The sequence below is a fragment of the Equus asinus genome, chromosome 9, assembly GCF_041296235.1.
Source record: "Equus asinus isolate D_3611 breed Donkey chromosome 9, EquAss-T2T_v2, whole genome shotgun sequence".
Classification (NCBI taxonomy): Eukaryota; Metazoa; Chordata; class Mammalia; order Perissodactyla; family Equidae; genus Equus; species Equus asinus.
Window position 1 is genome coordinate 39,727,934 of NC_091798.1, and position 17,672 is coordinate 39,745,605.

Genomic DNA, 17,672 nt, shown 5'->3' on the forward strand with positions numbered 1-17,672 from the left:
CAATGGGAAAACATGTGGGGGCGACAGGAGTGAATGAATGCAGAAACTTTCCCAAAACTCTCGGCCTACTTAACCCCCCTGACAGCACAGAGCTGCAATTTTGGGGGTGGGGGTCGGGAGACTGTTTCTTTCCAAAGGAAGCATGATTAGTTTGGCTGATTCAAATATTTCCAAAGAGATTTAGAAAATGGTTAACAATTTTTTTTAAAACATGGCCAAGAAATCTAATTTCCAGCGATTCGTATTATTATGGGGTTCCTGCAAAGCCCCTTAAAAATCACTATCATAACAAGCCCTACCACTGAATTGGTACAAGGGGAAAAACTCTTGGATAGGTATAATGTGTGGTAAATACACAACGCTCAAGTGACCCATCTTAATACTTCTTTTACAGAGAATGACATCACCGATCTGACTGGAAGTCGGCTCTCTCCAGCTGCCACCACTCCGGATTTGCCCTCCCTTGAGTGCTGTGCTGGTTTCTTCGTTTATGCACAGACCAGCTGCAGCCACCTTCCCGAGTTCTCAGCAAATCCCTAAACTGCCTTTTACGCTACAGGATCCCTGGAGGTCCAGTTCTGTTTTCTGGAGCCAAACAAGTGCAAAACAAATTGGTGGGAAGGTTCAGCCATTTCATTTCCCCCCAGAAAACAGAAGTGAAGATTCAAAATAAAATGAACAGCTGTTTTTTGGGGAAGAGGAGCACAGAATCATTAAATTTTCAGAGCTGGGAAAAACTCTACATCACCAAATCATTCCTCTTCAAAAATCAAAATATCTTCTTCCTATATTTCTCAGGAAATTAAGACAAAATGGCCAGTTAACACCTAAGCTGCATTAAGCTGAGAAGCCCACAGCTGAGAGCAGCAGGGAGGACAGGCGAACTCTGCTCCATCATTAACAAACAGCATGCGACTCTTTTTGGTTTCCCCAACGCCCCATATTCATGTTTTGGGCACTCATTATCCTTTAATAACTTCCCCCCATTAAGTCTCCTACCAGTCACTCCGGGTTTGGGTTTTAGCCTAGGGATAAGAGGAGTTTGTAAGACACTCTGAAACTTCTGAAATGCAAGTGCTGTGGACAATACAAGCTCCGCGAATACCCAGAGGGGCAAAGCTCTCCGATAGTCATTAAATCCGGCCAAATGAAACTGGAAAATGGGCTGCAGTTAGATGCTTCCTGTCTCTCATAAGAAGGAATTTTTTTCTTTTAATTTGCTAACAACGGCTGGGGTGTAGTATCCGGCTGCCTGCATCCCCCACCTGTCAGAAATATTTCACAAGTAGGGTTCGCAGAATCCCATCAGACCAGAGTTCTAGGCGTTGTCACCTCTTTCTCAGGCTGTCACAACAGCCTCCTCAGTGTCTCCCCATCCCAGTGTTCCCCCTACCCCAATCCAGCCGCAGTGGTTCCCCCACAGCACCCAAACCCTCAGCTGGGCACTGAAGAGTTTTTTCCTAATCGGCCCTAACCTAATTCTCCAAACTTTTTTTTACCTAAAACGGCCCTAGCACTCGGTCCAGTCAGTCATCGAATCGTCTTCCCTCTACCTCCAGCGCAAGGCTCGAGGTCTCCTTCGCCGCAGGTGCCCTTTCCCTCCTCCCTCTGCTCTTCCGACCCCCACCGCCGCCGGGAGATTAGTCCCCACCCCTCAGGACTCCGCTCAGATTTCACCTCCCCCAACAGATCTACTCAGATCCTGCTCCACCGCTCTCAACAGTCAGGAGTCCTTCCCCTCGCAACACCTTCTCTGAACACCCAGGGCCCCTGCTCCCAGCCGCGGGTCTCCCGAGTGGCCTCCTGCCCTCAGCAGGCCCGGCTCAGAGCACGGAGCAGATCCCTGGCAGCACCCCAGAAATCGCAGCCCAAGGCGAAGAGACGCAGAAGCCTCCCGCACACGTCCCCCGAGACGGGGTGTGGCAAGCCCCGCTCTGAGCCCGCCGACTCCTCGCACGGCGAGAGCCGCTCACACGCGGAGCCCCTTAGTCCACAGCCCAGAAGCCGGGCGGGCGGCGCGGCGACGGGGAGCCGGAGGAACAGCCCCGGCGCGCCAGGGTGGGCATCGGGCGGGCGGCAGCCGCTCCCCCGGCTCCCGGCCCCTCCCCCGGGGCTGCGCGCGCCCCCGCCCGAGCCGACCCATCCAGCCCCGGTGCCCGCGGCTCTCCGGGGCGCTCTCTGGGGAGCTCGGGGGCGCGCACAACGCCGGGAAGGCCCTGCCCGCGCCTCACCCCGTCCCTGGTGCCAGCTTGGCCGGGTCGGGTCCGCCGCGCCTCACCTCTCCACGAACGGGTCGGGCACTGCTTCGGTCGGACCTGACGGGACCAGACGAGACCGCACAAGACACGCCGCCGCACCAAACTCGGAGCAAGTGAGGAGCCGCGGTGCGCCTAATGTCACCGCTGCGGGGAGCGCCGCGAGCTCGGAGTCACCTGATCACCCTGGCAACGCGCACAGGGCGGGGCCCGGCGAGGGGCGGCGTCACAGCACGAGCCCCGCCCCCAACCGCGGCCTCTGGGAGCCGCCTGGAGCGCTCCCGCGCGGTCGGCGCCGCGGGCGGGGAGGTCTGGTGCGGGCCGCCGTGCTGGGGCCTCTGAGTCCGGAGTGGATACCTGAGACTCTAACAGGCGCTCCGCTCAGGTTGGATCAGTTCTCCGAGACTCCAAAAGCTACCGCTTCGCCGCTACTGCAAGTGCCTAGGAGGCAGGGCCTGTGTCCCCGCGGTACCCTTTTCAGAGCGCGGCGCGCGGGGTTCGCTATGCGCGGCTGCACCTCGGGTCTTCTCGGTCAAGACCCAGCTAGGTCGAGGGGTCCCCGAGCTGTACTTGAGAGGACTGGGCCTGAGGCTGATAACTGAATTGCTCCTTGGCAACTCTTCCTCATAAACCTCACAGCAAGTAGTGCAGCTTTTGCTGAAGCATGTAATAAGACTTCATTCATTCTGGAGAGGGGAGGGGAGGGACTGAAACCTAGGCCCGGACCTGTTCTGAAGGCCTCCTCCTTTTCCTATCACTACAGGAAGACATCGCTGCAATACTCTCAGAGCAAAGCCTAGGACAAGCCTGTGTCCACCGAAATAGTCTGGGTAAAGGTTAAAGATAACAAGAGATTTTCACATATTGAGGTACATGGCGTGACTGTTGAGGTTCAAAAACTGATCTGGCTTGAACTAAAGAAGCCTGACTTGCGGCCTATCAAACATACATTGTACACCTGCTTTAACCATTAAAGTAAAGAACACACTCTCTTAAGATAAGATTGCAGACTTTCCCTCCTCCCTGGTACTGCCATATTCGGCCCTTCCGGACGTCAGGGTCTTGTTGACCTAATTTGCAACTGAATACCTCTTTGAAACTTTGATGACTTTGTATCCTGGGTCTGTTTAATGTATGTACTTTGTTCTAAAAAGATATAAGACTACTGAAAACAATGCTTCTCCAGACCCGTTTCTTCCTTTCTTGAAAAGGCCTTCCCGGGTTAAATCCTCACTCTGGCTCAAATAGAGCTCACCTTACCTCTCTCATCGATAGAACGGTTATTGGTTATTTTAACAAAGGAGTTTATTCGATAATCAAAGTGAGGCATTTAAATCCCCGGAAACAATCCAACAGAGTATTCTGAGGAACTGCTCCAAGGTTTACAGGTCTAATGCAGTTTCTACAGTTTTAATAAAGCACGGTACGTGCAGGAAAGGACTTACACATCTAACAGTCAGAGGCTTCAAAGATAAGAATTTTTTGGTTACACATCAAACAAAGCTTGTAATGTTGGTGTTATCTGTGTGTGGAGGGAGGCAAGGACCAGGATGGCCACTTTTTTCCTCAATCTCTAAGAAATGTAGTTGGGAAATGTGAGAGCGAGTTCCCCATTATCACTTCCCGTTGCTGATTCTTCCTGCTGGCGTCTTTATTCATGAGACAAGGGGTTGCAAGTTCGTTCTAACACAGGCCTAGGATGGCCTGCATGGCTGCTTCACCGTCCACCATGGATTCTTAATGTACTGACATTAAACCTATGCAGCTTGCTTGCTAGATTCACCTGTTAGACCAGGGGCAGAGGGGGGGCCAAATTTCATTCACACCTGCAAGTCCTACTTGCAAAGTTTTTTTGTTTTTCATTTTGGAAATTGATTTTCTCTTCAAATTCCTCCTCTTGCTTGCTCTACTCTTATGCCTACACCTCTGTGACTTTCCAGTCTCTAGACATAGACTGTCAGCTTCAAAATGAAAATTTAACACCCCATGGAGATCCCACTTCAACAGCCACTTCTCTCATCCCTTCACTGCTTGTTGACTGAGTTTCATTTAAGTTTTACTCTCCTACTCCCTGCACTGCTATGGAAGTTGCATCTATGTTGTCCCTTCCTCTCAGACTATGGGATTTTAGACCAAACAGTTATTCTATAATCAACTTCTAGTGAGCACCTTTTGGTGCCTGGCAATGATCCTTGAAAATCAGGACTTTATGGGCAGTGTGTCTCATATCCAAGTGCCACCTGAACTGTTTATTATTAACTTAATAGTCTTATTTAAGTGACTTTTTTTACTTTTATACATTTATCTGTTTGTTTGTTTTTGAGGAAGATTAGCCCTGAGCTAACATCTGCTGCCAATCCTCCTCTTTTTGCTGAGGAAGACTGGCCCTGAGCTAACATCCGTCCCCATCTTCCTCTACTTCCTCTACTTTTGGCATAGCTTGCCAAGGGGTGCCATGTCTGCACCCAGGATCCAAACTGGTGAACCCTGGGCTGCCAAAGTGGAACATGTGTACTTAACCACTGCGCCACCAGGCCGGCCCCATATACATTTATTTTTTAAAGAAGCTAGCATATAAATGAGAAAAAAGATATATGTGAAGAGTAGAGAAGAATCATAGCTCCAGATAGAAAGAGTTGTACTACAGAGAAAAGATTAAAAACATGAGCTCAGGGGCCAGCCCGGGTGCATGGTGGTTAGGTTCGCACACTCTGCTTCTGCAGCCTGGGGTTGGCAGGTTCGGATCCCAGGGATTCAGATCCCAGGCACGGCCCTACACACTACTCATCAAGTCATGCTGTGGCAGCATCCCACATACAAAATGGAGGAAGATGGGCACAGATGTTAGCTCAGTGACAATCTTCCTCGCAAAAAAAAAATTAAAAATTAAAAAATAAAAACATGAGCTCATGTCCCAAGGGGCAGAGATTAGTGGGCAGGAAGATGATGGGAGCAGGGCAGGGGCAGCCAGAGCAGGGAAACACAGCCAGGGGCAGCTGTGTTTGACAGCTCTGAGGAGGGGAATTTCAACTGGAGGTCAGGGAGAGGCCAGGGAAGAGTTGGACCAGAATGAGGTTTGTGGGATGCAGTGGAGGGGAGAAGTGCTGGGAGCAGAGAGAAGGGAGAACGCTTCAGAGAAGAAAGAGAAGCAGCAGTGGTTTGGGAGGGGTTGCTGAAAAGGAAGGTGACTTAAACAGAGATCCAGGAAGGTGTGCTAACAGTATTAGGGGAAGGGTTGCAAAAGTCAGGACTGTGGACAAAAAGGAGCAGATGGGGAGAATCTGGGGCAGGCTGATATCTCCATCTCGTCGGGACCAGGCTGTAGGCGGTGTCCTTCAGAGGTTGGCAGGGGAGCGCAGCATTGCCTGTTAGCCTCTGATGAGTGGAGATCATTCATGCACACCCCAAAACCATCTTTGAAGCATCAGGGGACAAGAGCCACCCTTTGCAGAAGGAAGCCACCCTTTCATGCAGAGGGAAGAGCAGAGACAGTACATCCATAACTACACTCCAACAGGAAGGCTTTTTGACTGGAAGGTTTTGCAGGCCCTTAGGAGTAAGGGCAGGCCTCTGAGGCTCTAATCCGGGCAGAGCAAGGTGAGGATAGGGGTGCAAGGCAGGGATAACTCCCTTGGGAGGGAGGGAAGCTTCTCATGGCAGCTGGATATGGCAGCTGGGATATATGGGAGCCGTGCTGGGGGAGAAGAGATGATAGGACGTGTTTTCAGTAAGGTCCCTGGCCACTCCTCTTTTACTGAATTGGTTTGGTGTGAGAAGGTGGAACCCTCAAAGCAAAAATAGAACATTCTCCCAACCCCAACCCCACCTCCACTCTGTGGCAGGAGTGCTAGTACGTGAGTACAGACTCAGGGGATGTTGCTGGCAGCATCCAGGAACCAGAGACGTGGCCAGGGAGTGCCTCCCACATGCCTCTTTTCTAGGATTTGACCTCAAGTCCCAGGACTAAGCAGCAGATGCAGAAGTTGCTGGAGTCTCACTGAGTTTCTTCACAGCAGTAGTAAGTTTCCATTCCCAGAAATAAAGAAAAATGTCTGTGTAGAAGGCCCCGACAAAGCATATTCTCTGTGAAAGACCATTAACCACAGAAGCTGCAGTGGATTTTTGACATTTGTGAATTCAGGAGAACCATCCCGGGATTGTAGAGGCAGCAGGATGCAGTGGTGGGGTGCCTGTGCTCTGAGATTTATCCGTTCTGTGAACTTGGGCAAGTTATCCACCTTCTTTGAGCCTCAGTCTTATCTGTAAAATGGGGATAATACCTACCTCACAAGACTCTCATAAACTTTAGGTGAATTCTAGGTCAAAGGAAGAATCCAGAATCATAATTTTTCAAAGGGCCATTTTTAAAAACCATGGTATTTTCATTGGACCCCATTTGTTCACTCAGCAATTGGATGAAAGGATGGTTTTTGGATGCCTAATGTGCACTCTACACTGTGAGAGATACGAATGGAGCTGTTCCCTGTCTTGGTCCTCCAGGCATCTGACTCCCGACAGGAAAGTGAGACAGCATAAGACCTTGCAAGGCCCCTGTGAAACTGAATGCTAGACTATGTCATGCCCTTCTACACGCTAAGCATTTATGGAAAGGAGGGCCATGCCAGCTGCACTGGCTCAGGCAGGATGCATGAAAGGAAGGGTCTGAAGCAGTGCCCTGAAAGGCAGGATTTGGAGAAGTGGTGAGGGAAGAGAGCATTCTTGGTCATGTCATCCAGATGATACGCACACCTGGGGCAGGGGCTCAGTAAATATTTGCTGAATGAATGAATGAATGATTTAAACAAATAAGCAAAGACAATAAAATTAGAGAATGGTGGGCATAGCCATAATACCAGCCTAAGTGGATTGTGGAAATTGGAGATTTGTGAGAAATAAGGTAGAGATAGAGCAGACTGTGGAAAAGCTTTTAAGACAGCAGAATCTTCTGGTAGGAACATGGGGTCTGGACCTGGAGTGACAGGGTTGCGTTCAGACTCTATCTCTTATTGGCCATGGAACCCTGAGCAAGTTACTTAACCTCTCTGTGCATTAGTTTCCTTTTCTGGAAAAAAAAATAGGGATAACATTGATCTACTTATAGAGTCATTTTGAGGATTAACCGAGATGATGCATATGAAACCCAAGCATGGTGCCTGGCACATACTACGTACTCCAAACGGTTAGCATTTAGTAGTAGTATTAGTTTTATTAAGGGCTGAGAAGAAGAGTATAGATTCAAAATGAAAACTATAGGGAACCAATGAAGCTCCTTGCAGTGGGAAATGGGAATGGGAAGCAGTATTTTGTAAAGAATCATTTGGCAGCAGGATTCAGGCTGGTTGGAAGGGAAAGCAGGACCACAGCAAAGGTAAAGCCCCAAAGGGTAAAGAAAGGCTGACCAAGAACTAGAAATAACCCCTCCTAAAAAAGAGAAAGCCTGACCCACTTGCTCATCATGTGTGGAAGTTGGAGCCTGACACGTGGAGGCACCCAGAAACCCTGTTAAAGGAACATCTCTAGATGCTGCACAAGCTGAACAACCCCTTTGTGGAGCCCACAGGCTCAATGGGAAACACTTGCGGAATTACCCTCAGTCCAGTACAGAGAGTTAGAAGGCACTGGAGAAATCCACTAAGATCTGGCTTCTGGCTTATTTCAATGTCTTCTCCTGATGGAAACAAACAAATAAACACATGTGAAAGGAAAGCTAGTGAATGTGGCCAGCACATGAACAAAAACCAGAAAAGAATGACCAGATTTTTTTCGTGTGGAGGTAGTAAAGAAATGAGAAAGAAAAGTATGCTTCTTCTACTTTTTCCAAGCTCACTGCTCTGCCTGACTCTAATGGAATCTGAGTTCATGTCAAGGAAAAAGAGGCAAAGCCATCAGTTTACTTCTGGCCGTGGTCAAGGTTTTGCTTTTTACCTGAGCAATGGGTCTTACAGTTGTGTGTCTCTTTTTCTGATCTATATTTTCATATTCCCATTTGCTAGTAAGGAGTGTCTCCATTGCAAGTGACTAAAATGCTATTCAAATCAGTTTAAGAATGAGAGAGAGAATTTATTGGCTCATGAATCCAAAAATCCAGAGGTGAATCTGAGCTTCAGGTGTAGCTAGATCCAGCACTCAAATACTGTCATGAGGAATCTCCTCTCTTGTTCTATCTCTCACTAGTCTTCTCTCAGCATTCTCAGGCAGTCCCTCTGAGAGTGTCAGAATTACATTCTCACAGCAAAAAGTCCCAGCAAAGAAAAGCCTTTCTCTTTCCCAATAGTTCTAAGAAAAGCTCCAGACTGGAGTCTCAGTGTTTGCATTGGCTTTCCACTTGCTTTCCTCTGAATGTTGGCTATGGCCAAGGGATGTGACACCTTGGCTAGTTCCATGCTCTCCTCTGGAACCAGGGGTGAGTTTTTATTTATTTATTTATTTATTTATTTAGGAAGATTAGCCCTGAGCTAACATCTGCTGCCAATCCTCCTCTTTTTGGTGAGGAAGACTGGCCCTAAGCTAACATCCGTGCCCATCTTCCTCTACGTTTTATATGTGGGATGCCTACCACAGCATGGCTTGCCAAGTGGTGCCATGACCAAACCCGGATCCGAACCAGCGAACCTCAGGCAGCCGAAGCAGAATGTGCGCACTTAACTTCTGTGCCACCAGGCCGGCCCCCAGGGGTGAGTTTAGCCTCCCCCAAATCACACAGTTGAAAGTGTAGAAGGAACAGGGCTTCTCCAGGAAAACTGAACCAGCACTAGGAGGAATGGATGCCGAGCAAACAAAAAACACAGCTGACCCCTAAGAGCCACCAATACCAAAACCACAAGGCTATGGAAGGCTCCTGTAGGCACATGTTATAGAACATTCCAATAGGCTAACCTTGAATCCACCTGGGAGTCAACTCATCTTCTCCTGTATTTCCAGGAAAGTTGCCTCCAGCACTCAGAGGTTGAGCCTTGAGATCACAGCACAGAACTGGCCATTGGTTTTACCTGAGTGCACTCTCCTCTCTGGAAGTATTACTTCGGAGGAAAGCGCTTCAGGGAACACTTAATGCCTTGAATGTGTTTGTATGGAGTTCTCAAGAGGCATCATGTAAATTGGTGCATTTTTAATTGTGACTTTTTGAAGCACTGATTCCTGAAGTGGCCTGGCTTTTGGATAATGATCTTAGAAACCTAGCCCTGGAGGAAATCACATTTTTCTCCTAGGCTGTGACTCAACTGAGTATGGCAATGAAGTTCCCACCCATTCTGAAGAATGTCCCTGCTTTGTGACATTTTGAAGGAATAAGAAAAAAATCAACACATAGAAATTAGAAATACTCAGCCTATAAGTCTGTTTGCATTTATATTTATAAAATGGACCGATAACAATTTAGCATATGACATATGAAGAATAAGAACTCAGGGGAACATGGAATCCACATATTCATTCAATACTTTACTAAGAGCCTACTATGTGCCAGGGCTGTACTAAGCTCTGGGGATGTAGGAATAAGCAAAACAGATTTAAAAAATCCTAGCTTATGTGAAGCTTACATTCTAGCAGGTGTATGCATTTGTATACATCTTCCAGTCTCCTCTGTGTCATTGACAGGAAATAGTCATATACACTGATAGATGTACAGGGCAAATTCTCAGTGAGTGCTGCCTCTAGGCTAGGCTTTCTGCCAGTGCTCTGCATACATTATCTCATTATTCTCTTCTTCCTGGGGATTAAAAACAGGCTTCAGAGACATGCAGCCACCTGTTCAAGGAACCACAGGAAGTAAACAGTGGGGTCAAGACTGAAACTCATAATTCCTCTGCCTCTCAACTGGTACCCTCTCTTAGGATATGGATGGAGGATGATGGGGAATAGTGGGGACTATGGCAAACTGGAGAGCAAAGGGAGCCACTATGATTCAGCTCCAGCCACTTGTCACAGGAGAATGTGGTCTAGTGTGGCCAAGTTTTTTTATTTTTCAAGACAAGCCAGCAAACAGGATTTTTATGTGAAAAACAATTTTTAAAACCCCATGAAAGCCAAAAATAATCTGCCGTGATATAATTCAGGCCACTCTCTGTTAGAGATCACACTGTGTCCAGGAAGGTCCCTGGGAAGGTAGGATTCCAGATAGCAACCCTGAAACTAAATGTGAGTAGAAAACTTCAAAAACAGCTGTGGTCTTTGCACAAAGTGTTTCTCTGGTTGATTTTATAAGGCTAAGGCAGAAAACGATGCCCTTGTTTACTGAAAAAGCAAAATCCTTAATGAAAGATACCAGGGAGGGAGCAGCTGGAGCATTCTAACACCCCCCCTACCATGGAGGAGGTTGGCATAGAACCATCCTATGCTGGGCTGACAGACCACGCTTATCTGAAAGGGAAAATTTAACTTCAGGGCGGGCTTCATGTTACATCTGAGGTCCTAATAATGATCATTATGCTGTCGGTGCACAAGACGTGGTTCAACATAATTCTCCTCCTAAAAGTCACATTCTAGTTGCTTCCTGGTGCTTCCTTGCCTCCTCCACCCCGGTGGCCTCCCACGCTCAGCAAGCCTTTCCTCTTCCCCACCTCCTTTGCCAAGGGATGACAGTCACAGGACATATGGAGGTCTTATCACTGGGGTGGTCTGTGACTGGAATAAAGTCAGTCGCCTGGTGGTGGCAGCGCCTCTTCCTGTCCTGGCCTTTGGAGGGAGGGAGGGAGCCCAGAAGAGCTTCCACATTTAAAAAACATTTGCACCATCAATAGATTGAAACTCTGCAAGACAATAGTTTTACTTAAAAAGTTTAAAGGAATTCCCATCTTCCAGATCTTAGCAAGATCAGAAAACCTCTGTTTACTACAAGAATTGTTTCAGAAAGGGAAGTGAAGTCTGGCACATGAAAAATCCCATTTCTCTCCGCTCTGAAGATAGTAACTTTGCAGCATATGTCATGTGTATTTTATCATAGCAAAACAGTACTGTAGTGCACTGAGGACAGATCTGCTGCTGCTGCTGCTGCTGCTGCCGCTGCCGCTGCTGCCGCCACCTCCTCCACCACCTCCTTCTGTTGCTTAGATAAAGCTGAGGCATGTGGTGCTGCTGTGAGATTCTTAGAAGATCAGGCAAGTGCTCCTGGCTGGGACCCTACAACTCGGTTTGCATCCCAAAGCTCTAAATCCCGGCTCCTCTGGGCCCTGGGAGCCTTCACTTTGGAAATGATACATGGTAAGCACTTAGATGCCTTCTGAAAGGGATAGGAAAGAAAACTTGTACTCTCCCCTGCTCCCTTGCTTGGAAGAGCATTTAAGATTAAGAGACGAAGTGACTCCTCCCACTCTGGGAGGCAGGGCAATGCCATGATTGGGAGCGCCTAGAGACCTGTGTCCCAGCTCTGGTTCCCCCACGTCCTCACCTTGGGACCCAGCACAATTTATTGAACCTTTTTGGGCCTCAGTTTCCTCATCTGTAAAATGGAAATGATAATAGGACCGAGCACATAGAGCTGTTGAGGAAGATAATAGTGAGACGCGGTGCGTGCAGCAGAAGCTGCTCTCTTTGCACAGAGCTTGTTCTCCAGCTCACCACAGCCGCCATGCATCCCCGTCATACCCCCGCATCCACAACCTAGGAGAGGGTACAAGTTAAAAGGCAGGTGTGTGCTCCAGTCTTGGCCCCCCTGCTTATTTCTGTGGCTCCTTGGACAGGTGATCAGGAGTCACACTTGACGATCAGGGCCACTCTATCACAATTTTCAGCTGCAGCAGTGGAGACTCAAGCTACCTTTGCTCCCACGACATCCAGAGCCTTATTTTAGATGTCATCTTTGCCTAAATTTCTGGGCTGCTTAGGCTGCAGTCTGGATGAGAATGTGTCCCTCCTGCCCCACTCAGCTCCAGGCCCCTGGAGAGGCCAAATTCCATCCGGTTAAGTATGGAGTCCACCTGCGTCAGAGTGGGTGTGGCACTTGTACAAATGCAGATTCCTGGGCTCCATCCTAGACTTGCTGCTTCTGAATCAGTGGGGCCAGGGCTCAGGAATCTGCAGGGGTAACAAGCCGTCTGAGGGAGCACATGCATAGAAAGGTTAGCATTTATGGCCTTCTGGTGCCTCAAACTCTGCAGGTTTTTTCCACAACCTGTTTCTCCTCATGTATCCTGCTTAACTGGACCAAGGCAACAAAAGCAAAAACCAACGAGCGGGACTACATCAAACTAAAAAGCTTCTGCACAGTATAGGAAGCCATCAACAAAATGAAAAGGCAACCTACTGAATGGGAGAAGATATTTGCAAATCATATATCTGATAAGGGGTTAATATCCAAAATATATAAAGAACTCATACAACTCAATGGGCAAACAAACAACCTCATTTAAAAACGGGCAGAGGATCTGAATAGACATTTTTCCAGAGAAGACATACAGATGGCCAACAGGTACATGAAAAGGTGCTCAACATAGCTAATCATCAAGGAAATGCAAATCAAAACCACAATGAGATATCACCTCACACCTGTTAGAATGGCTGTTATCAAAAAGACAAGAATGAACAAGTGGTGGCGAGGATGTGGAGAAAAGGGACCCTGGTGCCCTGTTGGTGGGAAGGTAAATTGGCGCAGCCACTATAGAAAACAGTATGGAGGTTCCTCAAAAAATTAATAAAAGAACTACCATATGATCCAGCAATTCCACTTCTGGGTATTTATCCAAAGAAAACAAAAACATGAATTTGAAAATATATCTGCACCCCTGTGTTCACTGCAGCATTATTTACAACAGCCAAGATATGGCAGCAACCTAAGTGTCCATCAATGGATGAATGAGTAAAGAAAATGTGAGATATATATAGATAGACAGATATATACACAATAGAATATTATTCAGCCATAAAAAGAATGAAATCTTGTCATTTGTGACAACATGGATGTACCTTGAAAGCATTATGCTAAGTGAAATAAGTAAGACAGAAAAAGACAAATACCATATGATCTCACTTATATGTGGAATTAAAAAAAAAAACTAAACTCATAGATAGAGAACAGATTAGTGGTTGCCAGAGGTGGGAGGTGGTGGGGGGGGGGTGGTAAAGTGGGTGAAGGGGGTCAAAAGGTACAAATTTCCAGTCACAAATAAGTTATGGGGATGTAATGTACAGCACGGTGACTATAGTTAATAATACTGTACTGCATATTTGAAAGTTGCAAAGAGAGTATATTGAAAAGTCCTCATCACAAGAAAAAATATTTTTTGTAACAATGTATGGGGTGGATGTTAACTAGACATATTATGGGGATCATTTTGCAATATATATAAATATCAAATCATTGTGTTGACCACTTGAAACTAATATAATGTCAATTATACCTCAATTAAAAAAAAAAATGTGTGGCTGGCCCCGTGGCGCAGCGGTTAAGTTCACACGTTCCGCTTCGGTGGCCTGGGGTTCACTGGTTCAGATCCCAGGTGTGGACACGGCACCACTTGACAAGCCATGCTGTGGGAGGTGTCCCACATATAAAGTAGAGGAAGATGGGCATGGATGTTAGCTCAGGGCCAGTCTTCCTCAGCAAAAAGAGGAGGATTGGCAACAGATGTTAGCTCAGGGCTAATCTTCCTCAAAATAAATAAATAAAGTTATGGCCCTCTTGTCCTCAAACTGCAGATCCTTTCCTCAACTTGTTTCTCTTCACGTGTCCTGCTTAACTGGACCATCACGTCCCAGGGGAGCCAGGCTTCCAAACCAGAAACCCAGAAATCCCCCAGGGTTTGGTATAGTCTCAGTCACTTCTTAGCAGTGTTTGGCCCTTCTCCCTGCTCCTGTTCAAGCCTTCACCATTATCTCACACCAGAACCAGTGGTCTTGCCTCCACCTGCCCAATCTGGAGGTCTTGATCTAAGTGTGAACTTGGCCCTAATACTTCCTGACTTAAAACTTTTTAGGGGTTTCCCATCCCCTGCTGGATCAAGTCTGAGGAGGCATTCAAAGCCTCTCTCTCCAGCCTCAGATCTCCTGCCATTCGCCCTCCTACAGGGAAAACTCCAACTAGACTTACACTATGTTCAGGTCTTTGAATGTTTCATGGGCTGCATGCCTGTGGGCTTCTATAGGTACAGTACCCTCCACTGAAATACCCTTTCTCCTCTGTTACTCTTCCTTCAAATCCTGGCTGAAATGTCACCTCCTCTGGGAAGCCTTCCCAGATGTTCCCAGGTAGGGCTAACTACTCCCTCCTCTCTCCTTGTATACTTCCCAAATATATCACCCATGACCCTGATTTGCCTTTATTTGCTTTTGTTTCTGCCCCCACTAGACCAGGAGGGATTTGCATTTTATTTATTTCAAATTCCAATCCTTTATCAGGGCTGATGAGGTCCTGCGTGGTCTGGTTCCCACCCACCTCTCCACCCTGTCTCCTACTACTCTGTCCCACCCACCTCACCCAGTCACACTGGCCTTCGGACTATTTCCGAGATTACCAAATTCCTTCCAGATTCTGGGTATTTGTTCCTCCAGTGTCCTTTTCCTGGAATGCCCTCCCCTAGATCTTTCCATGACTGGCTCCCTCTGGGCAATCAGATCTCCGCTCAAATGTCAGCTCTTCAAGAGTCCTCCCCTGAAGGGCCGGCCTGTGGCTGAATGGTTAAATTTGCATGAGCCTGAGGGCTGACCTACACACCACTCAGTAAGCCATGCTGTGGCAGCATGCCACAAGGAGGAACTAGAAGGACTTACAACTAGGATATACAACTTTGTACTGGTGAGAAAAAAAAAAGAGGAGGCTTGGCAACAGACGTTACCTCAGGGCCAATCTTCCTCACCAAAAAAAAAAAAAGCGCATACCTTTTAATTTAATTTTTTTTTTTTTTTGAGGAAGATTAGCCCTGAGCTAACATCTGCCACCAATCCTCCTCTTTTTGCTGAGGAAGACTGACCCTGAGCTAACATCGGTCGGTGCTCATCTTCGTCTACTTTATACCTGGGATGCCTACCACAGCATGGCTTGCCAAGCAGTACCATGTCCGCACCTGAGATCCGAACCAGTGAACCCTGGGCTGCCGAAGCCGAACATGCACACTTAACCACTGTGCCACCAGGCCGGCCTCCAAGCATACCTTTTTAAAAAAGAAAAAAGAATCCTTCCCTGACTAACCAATCAAAAGCAGTCTTCCTTCCCCATTATCCTCTCTTTTAATACATTTCCTTCCCTTTGTAGTGCTTATCACAAGCTATAGTTAATTCACTTTTAAAATCAGCCTTATTGAGGTATAATTTATGTACAATAAAATGCATATGTTTAAGGTGGACAGTTAGATGAGTTTTCACAAATACTCCTGTATCCACCACTCCACTCAAGATACAGAATATTGCAGTAACCTGTAAAACTTTCCTGATCCCTCTTTCCAGTCAATATCCTCCCTCCCCATGGCCAGCCTGTCCATCACTGCTCTACTTGCTGGTCCCATAGCTTCATTTTGCTTTTTCTAGAAGTTCATTTAAACATAATCCAAATAAAAGGGCCGGCCCCGTGGCTAAGTGGTTAGGTTCACAGGCCCTGCTTTGGTGCCTGGTTTTCACTGGTTCAGATCCTGGGTGCTGACCTAGTACCATACCACTCATCAAGCCACGCTGAGGCGGCGTCCCACATAGCAGAACTCGAAGGACCCACAACTAGGATATCCTTTTGGGGAGAAGAAGAAGAAGAAAAAAGTTTAAATGTAATCCTACAGTAAATACTCTTCTGTCTAGCTTCTTTCTCTCAGCATAATGTTTTCAAGGTTCATTCATGTAGCATTTATCAGCATTTGTTCCTTTTTTTACTGAGTAGTAAGCTATTATATGAATATACCACAATTTATCCATTTGCCTATTGATGGACACCTGGGCTAGTTCCAGCTTTGGGCTATTATGAATAAAGCTGCTTTGACAATTCATGTACAAGTCTTTGTATGGACGCACATTTTCATTTCTTTCAGGTAAATACCTATCATGGAGATTTTGGGGCACATGGTTAGTGTAGGTTTAACATGATAAGATACTGCCAAACTTTTTTCCAAAGTGATTTTCCATTTCACACTACTGCCGGTAATGTATGAGAGTTCCAGTTGTTCCACATCCTTGCCAACATTTATTAACCAGTCTTTTAAATTTTAGCCATTCTAAAAGGTATATGGTATTATCTCAGCATGGTTTTAATTCATATTTCCCTAATGGCTGATGATGTCGAGCAACTTTTCATGTGCTTATGGATATTTATATATCTTCTTTTTGAAGTATTTGTTAAAATCTTTTGTGCATATTTTAATTTGGTTGTCTTATTATTATTGTTATAATATTTCTTTATATGTTGTAGATATAAATTCTTTGTCAAAAACATGTATTGCAAAACTTTCTTCTAGTCTGTGACTTACCTTTTCATGTTCTTAATGCTCTTTTTTCCCCTTTAATGATTAGTTCTTTCTGTGATCTAAGAAATCTCTGTCCACCCCAAGGTCATGAAGATTTTCTCCTATGCTTTCTTATAGATGCTTTATAGTTTCCTTTTTTTAAATTTCTTTCTTTGATCCATTTCAAGTATGTTGTGAAGCAGGCATTGAGATTCACTGTTCTCCATATGGATATTCATTTATTCCAGCACCACTTGTTGAAAAGTCTATCCCTTCAGCTGTAATTATTTAAAGTTTGTTTCCTTTTATTTAGTTGTTATTTTTCTCTCCCACTAAACTGTAAGCTCCAATCTTGGTTCTAATTTAATTTGGGCTCTCTCCATCCATGCTGCCTCCTTGCAGGTAGAGAAAGGGCTCACTTGCAAGTTAATTCTAGACATGATCCCAGGGAACAGGAGTAGGGAGTGGGGAGAGTGAAATGGGAAGGAAGAAAAGCCAGGACAGCGATGTGTTATGGAGCTGGTCACCACTGTGGGCACCTGCGGCGCCATCAGGCTGGGACCTCCTGGGGAGCAGCGTAGAGTGCACCTCAGAACCATTCACCGAGTGTCAGAGATGGGAGATACATGTACCAACTCCAGCCCCATTGGTCAGGGGTTGCCCAAAGGGTGTTAACTTCCTCAGACTTCAGGCTGCAGTGCTGGCGTCCAGACAGAAGCCCTGGGCAGAAGGCAAGAGCTGCAGGGAGCAGCTAAGCCAAGAGGCTTCCACTTGCCCCAAGCCGGTTGCCATGGTGGTGGCTAAGTAAAAAGTGGGCCAGAAGGATGAGAGGAGGGTCACAAGAGGTTTTTGATACTCATTCACTCGACAAATGTTTGTGTGTCTCCTGTGTGCCTCGCACTGTGTTAAGCACTGGAGATAGTCATCAAAAGCCAATTCCTATCCTTACGGGGGAGCCAGACAGTAAACAACTCAGTAATTGATATAATATTACATCAAGCAGAGATAAGTGCTATGAAGAAAAATAAAACCGGGTAAGAGAATTCTGAGAATGAGAGGAGGG

General features: G+C 46.6%; 1 protein-coding gene across 4 annotated transcripts in view; it reads right to left on the reverse strand.

The window, feature by feature from the left end:
* PURA (purine rich element binding protein A) overlaps positions 1–17,672 on the reverse strand; it is a 124,544-nt gene that overhangs the window by 56,283 nt on the left and 50,589 nt on the right. Inside the window, exon 1 of one of the 4 annotated variants that reach the window (XR_011505804.1) lies at positions 2,232–2,444. The exons of 1 other annotated variant lie outside the window; for it this stretch is intronic. The gene's annotated coding sequence lies outside the window, so the exon portion shown is untranslated. Of the gene's footprint in view, positions 1–2,231; positions 2,445–17,672 lie in introns of those variants that run through there. 2 more of the 4 variants (XR_011505801.1, XR_011505802.1) reach the window with 2 other exon arrangements.